Below are 14,859 nucleotides of genomic sequence, written 5' to 3'. Positions count from 1 at the left end.
TTTATTGCCTGTTTTGAGGGTCAGCTCATTTCTCTTTATGAGACTCTTTAAAGGAGGGAAGGAAAAACTTTGGTGTCAGTTAGCTTACAGCACTGCTGATTGTCTGCTCTCTGTGTCAAGATCTGGGATTCCCCAAGCAGAGCTGTACTCTTTCCCTTGTATTATTTTTTATGGTCCTATGCAAAGTCCCAGCTGTGCTGGTGGCACCGGTATTTTTAACTGCAGAGGTCTGTTCCTTCCTTTTCACCTCAGTTTCAAGCTGGAAACCACAGATACCAACATATGCGACTTGGCATCCCGCTTCACTCTCCAGCCGCAGAAGGGCGTGCTGACTGCCTCGTGCAGGTCCGGCTGCTCTTCCACCCCAAGATGGAAATGAACATTGAGGACAAACCCATCCTGCAGTGCCAGGTGAGCTGCCCTGCCAGGCGGTGTTAGCACACCGTGTCTTGGGAGTGTAAGCAGGACCTGTGTCTTCGGGAAGGAAGGCTTTAGTTGGGGAATCCTCTCTCATCCATATGCAATCAAGTCTTTCAGAAACCACTTGTGATGCTTCCTAAACAGAGCTGAAGCTCTGGCTCTGGAGGAGGCGTTTAAGCAGGGAGGGTGAGCTGATGGGGACTTGGGGTGGCATCAGGGGACAGAGACAGAGGCTGTCCTCTGCTGTATTTACCAACCCCTCCTCCGGTTGCAGGTGATTGAGCCCAGTGTCTGTGAAGAAGGCGAGACCATTGCCATCATCCCAGTAAGGGTGTCAGCGAAAGCCCTGTTCAGCAAGTCCAGCACTTACCCTGCCTCGCTCATCAACTTCAGTGCCATGATGAACGGCAAGAGGAAAACCTGCACCTTCTATTGCAAGCTGAGTCCTAAAGCCCTGGGTTAAAGGACAAGTTCTGTTTTGGTTTTGTGATCCCCTGCGGAGGAATAAAGGCGAGCTTAACATCAAGCGACCAGGAGATTCCACAGAAATCCTTTATTGATTGCAGCCAAAAGTGATAAAATACCCCTTACTACCTTTATAGTTATAAAATTCCCAAAGGAGGGGTAAAAGGAAAAAGAAGGAAGAGTAAGAATAGACAAGAAAAAGCGAGAAATAGAAAAGAAAGAGATATCACCACCCTTGGTTCCAGCGATGTCTTCTCCTGCCTAGTGTCTGGTTCGTGGTTCCTGGATGGTGGAGTGCCATCACCCAGTCTGTCCTGGTGTCTTTTGTAGTCTCTTTCTTCCTGGGATCCTCCCTTCAGGCGGAGTCTTGACACACAGGCGCACTATGTACTTGGAGTACTTGGAACATTCTCGAACATTCTCGAGACGACACAGCCCTGCCTCCGCAAAGCTCGCCACTTCCCTTTTTCCCACTGACTTGCAAAACCGGTTTGTTTAAGGCATATCTAATAGGCCACACATCCTGTTTGTTACACCACCCCGTGACTTTAACAGACGTTTTGTCAAATCTCGAGCCTCAATTTCTTCCTCTAGGGTGGTGATCCTCAGTATGGGACAGATGGAGAAAAGAGAGAAGAGATGGAAGACATCATACAAGTACACGAGACATCACACTATAGCTACCCCTATCAGTAAAAATGTAAATCTGACTACCAATGTTAGCCCAATTTGTACTAGCCGTCTTCCCCACCCTGTGAGTCCCAGAGGTTTTAGCACAGATATAACCCATGACCCAGGGGTGAGTCCATTAAACCAATCTTTAGGTTGTTGTGATTGGAATAGGTCGGCAGTCTGGTTGGCGATTGCCTTCATTTTGGCACGGGCTTCTTCAGTAGAGGTAGTAGCACTGTGAATGGTGATACAACATTTGCAATCGGTCAGGTTTAACATTCCACAAACACCCTGTTCTTTTAACAATAACATATCCAATGCTAATCTATTTTGTACCGTCATTTTAGACACTTGTTGGACTTCTTGTAAATTCAGTTCTCCAAAAGCACACCCGGTCCAATGACTCAACACATGCAACTGCCAAGCCACATTTTCCAAAACAAATTGATGTCTCTGTGTTGCGTTAAAGGACTGAGCAATTTGGCAGAAAATAAACCCCCTTGCGTTCCAGCTTGTCCTCAGATATCAGAGGGGCTGGGGGCGGCTGGGCTTACATTCTGAGTGATGCCCAATTTCCTGTATTACAAGTCCAATCGTGTTCAATACATACAGTGGCGCGTTAAAAGGAATGCAGTTTCAAAATTTGTCTGTCGGAGCCCCAGGACTTTCACTGATTCGTTTATCAGAGCCCCAGCAAAAGGACTTGCAGTGAGCAGATGCACAGAAATCGAAATCAGTTATTTTATTGAAAGCAACAGAACCAGAATCGAGATGGCTGTTGATAGATTCACTGACTACAGTAGTGCTACTAATTAAGGTTAATATTGCTAGCAAACTTGATAGTAATACAAGAACCTGGGGATAACTTTCACCCAGAGGATTATCCAAATTCCACATTATCCACCCCGTGACTATAGTCACTCAGATCAAAATCCAAATCACACTTGCATAAAATCGCTTTTGGGGATATCCCTCACATTAGACGACTTTTCCTCACTCCAGGGCTCACCTTCAATTCTGTACAGCCAGAGATCATGGGCACCTGATGAGTTAACACCCGGGTGAACATAGATCTGACACAAGCCAATATCGTACAGAAAACAGTGACTACAGTAACTACAATAATCACAGATTGCAATAAAGAAGTGACATGCAGAAACGAACTTCACAACTCACACAGAGTTATAAAGCAGGCATGTTTATTGCGGCGCCGGGTGCAAGGGGATTTCTCCTCCTAATATGCACACCGGGTTAAAATCATGACAGGTATTTAAAGCAGTTAACAAAGTTAGTTATGCCTCCTGGTGCTACCCCTTAATTAACTCTTGGTTAATACTTTTCTTAGTTCATCTTAAAGTTACAGTTCTCTTTTAATTCACCACGCATGCTCAGAGAGTAGGGGGCTAAATTGGGTTGGGGCTTCTCTAGCTGGGAGGTGTGTTTTTTAGTATTAAAATGAGATTATAATGAGACAAGTTAACTGTAGGGAACTATTTTGGCAGTCTTTTCTATTTTTCTACTATTCATCCTTGTGCTAATCATTACTGCTAGTTAGCAGAGAGTCAGTGAAGACAATCTTTATCTCTAATATGTCTAAGTACCGGGTGCAATTGTTACAAAGTATTTTCTCTACATTTTTCTTTCTTACTTTTAACCCTTGTTTCTCACGATGCCCTGTAACATTGTGTCGTGGTTTAAGCCCAGCTGGCAACTAAGCACCACACAGCCGCTCGCTCACTCCCCCCAGGTGGGATGGGGAAGAGAATCGGAAGAGTAAAAGTGAGAAAGCTCGTGGGTTGAGATAAAGACAGTTTAATAGGTAGAGCAAAAGCCGCACACGCAAGCAAAGCAAAACAAGGAATTCATTCACCACTTCCCATCGGCAGGCAGGTGTTCAGCCATCTCCAGGAAAGCAGGGCTCCATCACGCGTAACGGTTACTTGGGAAGACAAACGCCATTACTCCAAATGTCCCCCCCCTTCCTTCTTCTTCCCCCAGCTTTATATGCTGAGCATGATGTCATATGGTATGGAATATCCCTTTGGTCAGTTGGGGTCAGCTGTCCCAGCTGTGTCCCCTCCCAACTTCTTGTGCACCCCCAGCCTACTCGCTGGTGGTGAGAAGCAGAAAAAGCCTTGACTCTGTGTAAGCACTGCTCAGCAATAACTAAAACATCCCTGCTTTATCAACACTGTTTCCAGCACAAATCCAAAACACAGCCCCATACTAGCTGCTATGAAGAAAGTTAACTCTACCCCAGCCAAAACCAGCACACATTGTAAAGTTCCCCCAGGATCTAGTAAAAATCCTCCAGGATACTATCTTTTTGAATGTGAGGTGTTGTGGTTGAAGTTCTTATTTTTAATTAGCTTAAGCAGGAATGTGTTCATTACTTGTAAAACATGCTCTGGAAGCTAGGCAGTATGCAGAGCTGAAAAGTAAACCCTCATCAGAGAATGTTCTGAGGGCCCCACAAGCTGTACCATGCACTTTTCAGAGTACTAGAAGTTGGGAAACTATTTGTCAAAATCGATGAAATACTGCCCTCTTCGTATTAAATTTGGTCTAGAGGTAGCTGCACTTGCAAGGAAAGAAAAGAGATCTGAAGAAAGAATAAAGGGACAAAAGATGCGGCTTGGCAACTGGGTGAACCTTCTACAGCGGTTGTTCATTGGGGAACCTTCATAATTTCTGAGTGGCAAATACAGTGACCCCCATCAAAGCGAGAGATATGGGTAGCCTGAATAAGAGCAACACGCAATGTACCGGTGTATTTTAGGATAATAGCGTAATGAAAAGAAAGGTGCCATGAAATGCAAGCAGCAGATGGATGCCTGAAAGTAAGCAGGCGGTGGTTCTTGGTGTAATTAAGCAATGGAACTTCTTGCTGCTCAGTTTTGTGGATACTAAGCTTTTGAAACCTTCAAAACCAAGGAATCCAAGCCCCCAAAAGAAAAGCACATTGGAGAGCTTTCACACACAAAGACACATTCAGGAAGTCTCTGAGCTGCAAACTGCTGGGTGAGCGTGCTGCAAAACTACCACCATTTGCTTGCCTCTGTCTTATGCCCTTTCCTAGGTATTCTCCCCTGGCAGCTCTCACTGACTCACTTCTAGTACCTTCAGTGCTCACCTTAGTGAAGTATTCCTCCCTTAATGGCAAAACTGACTTGCACACTCGCCACTAGGTAAGGCATTTTGCAGACCTACATGCAGAAAAGGGTTCAAAAATAAGATGAGTAAGATGCGCTCATACAGAAATTTGTACACGCTGAACCATTTGTCTGATTAGTTTGACTGTTTTTATGATAACTTCCTCACGCAGAGTTGCACACAACATTGTTCCAGCTGTAAGTCACCACACACTCTGAAAATCTGATTGCTTTTCAGACCTTTAACGAGAAAGATGGGCACAGCAGGATCTGAACCTTCATTGAGCATCTGCACAGCTGAGGGTCCAGGACATCGCTTTACCCTTTCACAAGATGAGGCCTAATCCTTCTCGCACGTCCTGCAACTTCTGCTGCAGAGATGAAAAGTGCTCTTGTTCATCCCTTCCTTTTTTTGACCCTTTGAGACTCCCGTGGAGAGAACTGAGGAAGTCATCCTTATGCTCCCATCCTGGTAAAACCCACAACTCCATTCAGCTTTCACACGTCTCAAACAAAATGGAAATCACCATCTAAGGAAACTGTTGCTTTCTCTCCACCATGGTGGACTGACGTGGATGCCACTTCCATTTTGACACAGTTTTACAAGTGAAAGAGTTCTTTAAAATGCTGTAATTCCTTCAAATGCATTGTAAAATACTTCTGGTATAGAACATTTTTAAATACGTTCAGTGTATGAACAACACAAATCTTTTTGTACTGAAATATTTTATTTGTATTTCTTTAATTAATGTTGAATTGTAAAAATACTTGTACGTAACAAAATTTAAAAATGTACAAATTGTGTCACATTTTAATACCTGTCAATTGCAGTGCGTTTTTGTGCAGAATGCATAAAACAAGATGATCTAGTATTAATGTACACAGTTCTTAATTGTATGCTATAAATTTAAGTGTATGCAAAACTCTTCACACTAGAAGGAAAAAAAAAAATAAAGGAAGATTTTTTGGCAAGTAACATTGCGAGTTACATGCTGCATTCTGTCCTTAGGTAGGTACCCTGTTGCAAGTGAAAGCAGAATCTACATCCCAGAATTTTTAGAGTAGACTTGGTATAAAAGCTTACTTGCAAAGGAGCCAACTTCAGTGGCATGGTTTGGATCACTTACAGTGATCATTTATTAATATGACCTACAAGAAAGAAATACTACCTTGCACTTAGCTACATTTCTTCATGAAGTGGGCACTTAAGAAGGTCTTCTATGGCATGTTAGAATGACTAGTTCCAAAAGCATGAACAAGATGTTTTGTGGCCAGATGTTGTCAGGCTAAACCAAAACATCAAGCAGTTTGGTTTGCTTTTGTACCGTGGCGTGAGCTGCTATGCTTATAGACTACACTGGAATATTGAGACGTTACATTATGGAACGTATATGTAGATGACATGTGGCTGCCTAAAATGTTCCACAAAATATTCCAGCACTAGCTGCTAGGGGAGATGGGAAGAAGAAAGTGTCCGTGTTTCCCAAGGCCATTCCTGAAATACATGCCATGCAATTTAAGTGGCTGTCTTATTCTTTAAGGACGTCAGCTTTGCGATTTTTCATTTGGGAACATCTGCACTTTTGAAGTTCTGACCACTATCGGATATCATAGGAAACTCAGAGGCCAAAATTCACCCTCACCAGAGTTTCATGGGGCCCAGATGAGTTGCTGGCACGTATAGTGCCCTGTGGCAGCTCCCCTGAAACCAGGGAGGAACAGTATTAAAAACCAGTACTTGGTCTCTCGGCATTTCATCGGACGCCATGCTGAGAACAGAATTGCACTGGCTCAGGGCAGGGTCGACAACGAATATAGATCTGGATGCTCTGGGTTGTGGCCACTCAGGTCTTGAAGGCTGATTTGCAGGCTCAGGGATCCAACCTCGTCTCTGGGCAACCCACTCCAGTGCTTCATGATCCTCACAGGGATTTTGGTTTTGATCCCTGACCTCCAGCCTGAACCTCTCTAGTTTCAGGAGGTGCCACCATCTCTCACCCTCCCACCAGGCAGTGCTGGGAAGAGCCTGTCCCCATCCCCTTGATACCTTCCCCATAGGCACCGGGGTGTGCTGTGAGGTGCCCCGATGCCTCCTCTGCTCCATGCTGAACCAGCCCCAGCCCCACAGACCCTCCTTGCCTCCCCTGAGCCCCTCTGCTCTGTCAACGTGTCTCCGGGACCCCACGTGGGACGTAGTGCCCGCATGAGGCCTGGTGGGTGCTGAGCAAAGGGGATCACCCTTGTGCCCTCCAGCTAGGGCAGAAAGAGAGCAGAAAACCCTGATGTCACCGAGTCCCCAAGCGATGGGTTCTGTTGTCAGCGACGGATGGGCTGTGTCACCTAGCGATGGTGACCAGGCGACCCTCGCTGCTCCTATGCGAGCACTGAGTCCCACTGAGCTGGCTCATGCCCACACTCCAGCTGAGCAGCTTGTGAGGCTGGAGTGCTGAGCGAGGCCTTGGAGCTGGTGTCCTGACTGGGGAGCTGTTGCTTGCAGCTCTCTGTGCCTGACCCCAGAGCCGTCAGCAGATTATCCCCGGCCCTGCCAGCTTTAGGCAGCCGGGGCACCCAGGAGACGCGCTCGAAGCAGCAGCGGTGAGCTGGGTGGGGAAACCTCACCCTGGGGAGCTGGGAGGGTTTCCTTCTTGAGGGACCTGGGCATTTCTTCCACCCCTCGCCGGGCCACCCAATGACCGTGGCCTCTCTTCCTTTTCCAGCACAACACCCGGCTCCCCCCGCCCACCGCAGTGAGTGGAGAGCATGGCCATGGAGGTAGGCGACCGCTGTCCAGTATGCCTGGACAGCTGGGATGATGCTGCCTACGTGATGCCGTGCCTCCACCAGTTCTGTTACGGGTGCATCCTGCGGTGGGCTCAGAGCAAGCCCGAGTGCCCCCTCTGCAAGAGGAGAGTGCAGTCCATCGTGCACTCGGTGCGGGCAGATGATGACTTCAAAGAGGTCATCATCACACCATCTGGGTCGGCATCACCATCGGTTAGCACCCGCCAGGCAGGAGGAGCGCCCAGGCAGCCAGCCACCCAGAGCCCCCCGCGCCCTGTCACACCCCAGCCGCGGGCGGTGGAGTCGGGGCCCAGGCCTCCAGTGGGCGGCCTCCAGCCCGACACCTGGGCCTCCCTCTTCGACGAGCACCCAGCTCTCCTCCAGCGCTTTCTGCCCTGGCTGCAACAGCAGCTGGGGCTGATCTTTGCGGAGGAGCCCTCAACGGCAGCTGTGCTGGAGGACCTCACCCTCTCCGTTGTGGGCTTCTTTGGGCTGGACGAAGGGGTCCTGGTCCGGCTGCTGCAGGCCAGCCTCCAGGATCGCGCGGCGACGTTTGTACACCAGCTGATCAACGTCGCCGTGCAGCGCTGCAGCAGGGAGGCCCACCGCCTGCTGGGCCTCGAGGACGGCCATGCCGTCGAGGAGCGGGAGGGCAGCCCTGCGGCTGCCCCTCGGCCTGCTGCCTCCCGAAGGGGGTCTCCTGCCCCTGGCCCAGGCCCCTCCGGCAGCCCTGCGGGAGCCGGCGAAGAGGAGCGCCCCGGCACCTCAAGCGCTGCTCTTCGTGGGGGTCCCAGCAGCCCCCCCGACGCCCCCGTTCCCACCCACGGGGAGCAGGAAGAGCCGCAGGAGGATGCGGGGGAGGCTGGGGCAGGTCCCTCCACTCCCAGCCGGGGCAGGGACCGCTCCCCTGGAGGGCCTCGGCGAGCCCCGAAGAGGAGGGCCGGCAGCTCCCCGGACTCTTGCCAGCCACCCAAGAGGCCACCCCACCGGCCCAACTAGGACCAGGCCCCAGGAGCTGCCGAAACCAGGGCCGGGCCAGCAGCTGGGGCGCCAGCCGGCCTGCAAGTCCATCAGAAGGCCCCAGATCTATCAATCCCAATAAACTGCCCGCAGGCAAGTGCGGCCCAGCTCCAGGCCTGCATCTCTGCAGCTGGTCCCCGGACAGATGTTTCCAGCCGGGGGGTCTCCAGGGCCAGCCCGTGCCCCATCGCTCATCACCCCAGGCCCGTCCTCCTCCTCACCGCACCCTCTGCCCCCACGTCGCGGGGCTCCGCTCTCCTACCAGCCTGCGCTGCCCGGTGCAGCCTCCCTACGGCGGCACCCAAACCCTCCTCCTGCGCCGAGTCACCAATGGTGCTGCTCTCTGCATCAACCTGGGGTCGTACCCTGCCAAGGCATCAGCCCCAAGAACTGCAGCACGGGGAAGCGCAAAGCCCTGCACCTGGGGAGGGACAACCCCCGGCACCAGCACTGCGGCAGGCTGCCTGGCTGGAAAGCAGAAACAGCCCTGGAGGTCCTGGGGGGCACCTACTTTTTTGGAAGTAAAAAGATTTACTTCAAGCTCAAGCTCTGAACACCCAGAGATGCTTAAGAATCTCAGTTTTCATTACGAGGAAATGTTTTTGATCCTTGTGACTGCAGAGGAAAAGCTGAAAAGAAACAAAGAGGAGCAAAGCAGAGAGAGTAAGTAAACAAAACTCCGGGTTTCCCCACTTTCTGACCCTATAGCACCAAAAAACCCCGACAAACCAAAGCCAGGGAGTTTGGTGACCAATTTTCTTGAATTCAATTGCAATTTTGCAAATTTTGCAACTTGCAATTTGCAAATTTTCCAAATTTCAGAGCAGAGGTTATGTAGCACCTGTTCAAAACACTAAGGCTATTAAAAGGCTATTAAAAGGCTAGCTCTATCCTGAAAATTTTTTTTTCCCACAGTGGACATTTGGGCAGCCTGATGGATCACTATTCAAAGTCTGCATGAGAGATCCTTGGTCTTGTACGCACTTCTAGGCTCGTTGTAATACTAACTACATGGGCAATTACCTAAAGGCTATGTACCTCAGGTATCTCAGGGACATCTCAGGTACCTCAGAGAAGTAGGACACGAACTTGACGTCGGGGCCAACACACACAGGGCTGTTTACATTTCCCTGGGACTGCAGAACATTTCTGGAGAGTCTTACCTGCTCTTTTACCCACACAACTTTACCTATGCTTTATGGTACATACAAGACCCTGCCTGCGGCAAAAAAATCCACAAGTTAGTATAGTCACGGAATGTTGTTAAAAATGTAAGCAAGCTTGATGAACATACCAAAAGTCCAGCTTGTCAGTAAAATATTTCTAAACTGCAGAGTGGAGGCCACATCATTTAGAAAAGGCTCCCAGACTGCTCAAGTGTTCCTGAATCCTAGATTGTCACACAAGGTGTTTCAAGTATTTGTAGTAATCACGGCTGAAACTTCAAAAAGGAGACCGGTCGATGTTATGCACGTCAGATTGTAGGGATCTTGTGTGATCTTCACAAGTCCTCCTCGATGACCGTTTCAAAAGATGGCAATTACTGGTTGCCTGAAATAGGCTAACAAAGTTAATAACACCCACGCTAGAAAGGTTTTTTTCCAAATCTTAGTACGTGCTTGTGCATGATGTTGTTTGAGACTTCAGGGTGCTGTTCTAAATACTGAAAAGATGATAAATAATGCAAAGTTATGAATCACCATGTATTGCAAATGCCAGAAAATCCTGAGGTGAAACCTGGCTACCTGAGAAGGTACACAGTGTATTGCCTGAAACGTGTGCATGTTCATCAGACTGCTCAAACCTGTGGAGGATTAGATGATGGTCTCAAATTCCATGGGACCACAAAAACAATGCAGGCAGCGAAGAAGAGCATGTTGGGCGCATCTTACAGATGCACAATACTTAGCATACATCCATAATACACATACGATACCATACGAATTAACTGTTTGTTTCCAACTTTTTGGGGATTTGCCAGGGTACAAAAAACAATCTAGACAAAATTATGACTCCAAGTTTTAAAAAAAAAAAGTGTCAAATTGCTTCCTGAATTTGTTTTGTTTCATTTGGGTTTTGGATCCTTTTTACATTTCTAAACTTCCAACTTGTTTTTAATTGCCAGTGTCTTTTTCATTCTACTGTCACCCTGGCCACATTCTTTACTCTGGATGAACTCCTCTGCCCTGACAAACTGCACAATCTTTTTCACTCTTTACTGCCTTTTTCTTTTTTATATTGTTCTGGGCCTTTGTATTCTGGTGAACTCCAATATGGTATTTTTAAAAGTTCTCAAATTAAATGGTGGAATTGTAATTAGCTTATTAACTCCCAGTCTCTGTCTTAAAACTCATTAGTAATTATAGTAATGTCTTTTATACCTCTGAAATAGCTAATCTATTATTTCCCTCCACCCACCCCCCCACCACCCACCCCCCCAGGAAATAATATGGGCTATGCACGTGGCTTTTGACAGTTGCTGGAGGACTGGTGTTGCTGCTTGTGTCTCTGAAGACCTTTTTCCCATCTTTCTGGGAAGATCTGATCTACTTCTTGAGGCGCAAGAGCTTAAAAGCAAGAGCAAAGAAGTGGGCAAGCAGTGGAATTCTCTCCATAATTGACCTGTTCATGCAGAGAGTGGGAAAGATTCCCCACAAGCTGTTCCTCATCTCCGAAGGGAAGGTGAACACCTACCAGGATGTGGACAGGAGGATCAGCAGGGTAGCGCAGGTCTTCCTACACTCTGGGAATCTGAAAAAAGGCGACACAGTGGCCCTGCTGATGGGTAATGGACCTGACCTCAGCTACGTCTGCTTCGGGCTGGCCAAGCTGGGCTTTGTGGTGGCTTTTCTCAGCTTCAGCATCCACCCTAGATCTCTCCTGCACTGCGTTAATACACGTGCAGCAAAAGCAGCGGTGATAGGAGAAGGTAAGTTCTGTACTGTGTTTGACTTACTACTGACTTTCTACTGCTTCATGCTTTTGCTCAAAAACAGGAAATCAGAGCCATGCCAAGCTGCAAGCACTTCCTAGAGACATACACATATGTCGGATAAAAAAGATGGAAAGCGATAGTCTTGTTTAAATTTCAAATGCATAAGCACCAAAAATATGTGGAATTAATTAGTGTAATAAAGGACTCAGATCCAAAACTCTCCAATGTACCAGCAGAAACAATCATGCATCAGCAAGAGAACAGCCTGGGCAGATGCTTCAGCATCATCTCATTGCCGTTTCTATTTATTGGCTTAGGTAGCTACAACTCCACTGACTACAGGGAGACTCAGATTCCCTTTGTTAGTGGTGATTTCCTTCAGCTCAATATTTTCACATACAAATTTATGGTTACTTCAGAACTCCTTTAAAGTGGTGGTCCCAAGGTAGCGCTGCTTGGAGCAAAGAGTACAGCATGTTGAGCTGCAATTTTGGCCCTCTTACTGGCGTATTAGGTAATACTGGGCAATTTATTCAACCTTTCTACTCCTCTTTTCCCATCTTTCATACAGGTTGGCAATTCACTCTCCATACAGTCAGCAAACACACTGCGTTCTAAGGTGCCACGTCCGATTCCCTTTCAGTCAGATGCTTGAAGACAGCTGCAAAGCTGAGGAACTACAGAACAGGAGACCTGGGACATCCAGGAGACAGAAAGGAGGCTTCAGCTGTATGTGTGGGCATGCAGTCACCAGTGAAACACTACGGGTGTGGAGCTTCAGGAGAGCATCTGCTTGGATAAACTGAGTATGTTCAGATTACCCACGCAACCTTCCTATGAGTGATGCACAGGGGCAAAAAGGATCTAACCGAACACAGGACACTAATCAAAATACAAAATCAAAAAGTTGGTAAGAAAATATCTGTTTACTTATCATTCAGATGCTGGAAAAAGCACTGGTTATACACTTAGCTAAATTATAATGTCCTCATGTCTTTTATAGGTAATTTCTCAGTACTTACACAGAACAACGTCCACTGTATGTAGCTGAAGTCAGATTAGATTCATTCCTTTCTTTGCTTGCCTTACACTTCTCTGAAGCTGTCTTCTGTGCCTCTCTGCCTCAATCAGATAAACTTCTTAACCTATTCCTATTAACGAGACAGTAGGGTGAGCTTCAAAACGGAACTTTTGATGCCTGCTGGTTAGATTGCTTTTAGCAAGGGTAGTATGTTGTGTAACTGAAAAAGCTGGCAGATGACTTGGAAAACAGAATCTTCACTTGAATTCTTAGTGAATGTTTGGGCTCACTGTGTTTGGAAAGCCTTCCTGTTTGTCATTAGTCCTGTGGTTGCCTAAATACTGGAAGACAGTTAATTGTGCATTTCGATGCTGTTGACTACTGTCTTAGTCTTTTGTGTTTTACTTCAAGCTCAGGCTCTGAACACCCAGAGATGCTTAAGAATCTCAGTTTTCATTACGAGGAAATGTTTTTGATCCTTGTGACTGCAGAGGAAAAGCTGAAAAGAAACAAAGAGGAGCAAAGCAGAGAGAGTAAGTAAACAAAACTCCGGGTTTCCCCACTTTCTGACCCTATAGCACCAAAAAACCCCGACAAACCAAAGCCAGGGAGTTTGGTGACCAATTTTCTTGAATTCAATTGCAATTTTGCAAATTTTGCAACTTGCAATTTGCAAATTTTCCAAATTTCAGAGCAGAGGTTATGTAGCACCTGTTCAAAACACGAAGGCTATTAAAAGGCTATTAAAAGGCTAGCTCTATCCTGAAATTTTTTTTTTCCCACAGTGGACATTTGGGCAGCCTGATGGATCACTATTCAAAGTCTGCATGAGAGATCCTTATTCTTGTACGCACTTCTAGGCTCGTTGTAATACTAACTACATGGGCAATTACCTAAAGGCTATGTACCTCAGGTATCTCAGGGACATCTCAGGTACCTCAGAGAAGTAGGACATGAACTTGACGTCGGGGCCAACACACACAGGGCTGTTTACATTTCCCTGGGACTGCAGAACATTTCTGGAGAGTCTTACCTGCTCTTTAACTGACTGAATGCTTCATGTGTTCTTTCTCTCTCCAGGACTTCCCCTGCCTCCCTGCCTTCAGGGAAAGTACACCAGAGTCTACCGACTCATTGGAACAAGTAAGTTTATTTCTGACCACGCAGAGATACAAATCTGGATACACGTGCAGCAAAATGCCCCTTTGTGAAACCTGGTGAAAAGAACGCAAAGGAGAAGTAACACAGTCACATTGCAAGCAGTTACCTCTTACTTTGACAGAGGGCCTTGGCAAAAAAACCCCAAACCAAACCATGCCAAAACTTCACCGTTAGTCGATACTGTAAGAAGAATACAAAGGCTTTGCTGAGACTGCCAATTAAGCATGCACTGGGTAAGATGGGGAACAACTGAGTTGTATGCATTTACAGCTAAATCCCAAGTTATTCATCAGTGTATGAATAATTATTTTCTCCAGCGTGCCTTGAGTTTGTCTAGATTTAAGAAAATGCTTCGCTGTCCTGAGCAGCTCCTTCTTATGGAGTGTGTTATAAATTCCTGGGCACGTAGCCTTTGTGAATGTTTTGGAGAATCCTGAAGTCCAGTAATCAGAAGCAAGCGAGGTGGTACCGCCAGGATACTGCAGCCAAAAGCAGGTATCAAGCTTGTCATTCCAGGCATAGGGGAGGTCATGGCAGTATGGCTTCTGGACTGCAGCTGACTGTATGCCTGTAGTCTCACTCAGAGAGACGCATACTCTTTCTTAGGAGTCACTCTTTCCTAATATTCCCTCCTTTTCTTCTCCATCTATATATCCTACGTTTTTCCTTTCATCTCCTCTCTTTAGCTTGTATTTAATGTTTCTGCCCCATAGACAGTACCTCGCTCAAACAATTCTGAAACAAGGAATTGGTGGGCCTTCCTGTGCACATTCAAGTGTGAAAAGGGCGAACCTAAATTAATCCTGAAACAACTCTGAAGACCAAAACTCTTTCATGTAGCCTGCTTTAGTCTTTTGTCTGTTTTAGAACAGGGAGTTTTACTTACTACAATTAAATCCACAAGATAAATAGAGGGAGATTAAGCCATGATTTTTTTTTTCCGCTGTCGAATAGATGGGTTAGTTCTGCTGTACGCAGGTTCACTGTACGCAGCAGTAGTGTCTATCATTCCAATGCAGCTTATCGGGTCTGTAGTTGTTCTTATTTTAATAATAAGCATATAAATTCTTTAACTTGGCAGATTGTTTGGGATCAACAGAGAAAGACTTTCTTTTTCATCTCTTGGAAAATAATGTTGCTGTCTGGCTGATGAGCACTAGCTCTCCTTTCCAGCATCTTCACACTACGCCAGACAAATTAGACAAGGTGCCAGATCACCCCGTTCCATCTCA

This window comes from Gavia stellata, unplaced genomic scaffold (genome assembly GCF_030936135.1).
Source record: "Gavia stellata isolate bGavSte3 unplaced genomic scaffold, bGavSte3.hap2 HAP2_SCAFFOLD_34, whole genome shotgun sequence".
Classification (NCBI taxonomy): Eukaryota; Metazoa; Chordata; class Aves; order Gaviiformes; family Gaviidae; genus Gavia; species Gavia stellata.
The sequence above is the reverse complement of the archived record's forward strand: the minus strand, read 5'-3'. Positions refer to the sequence as shown.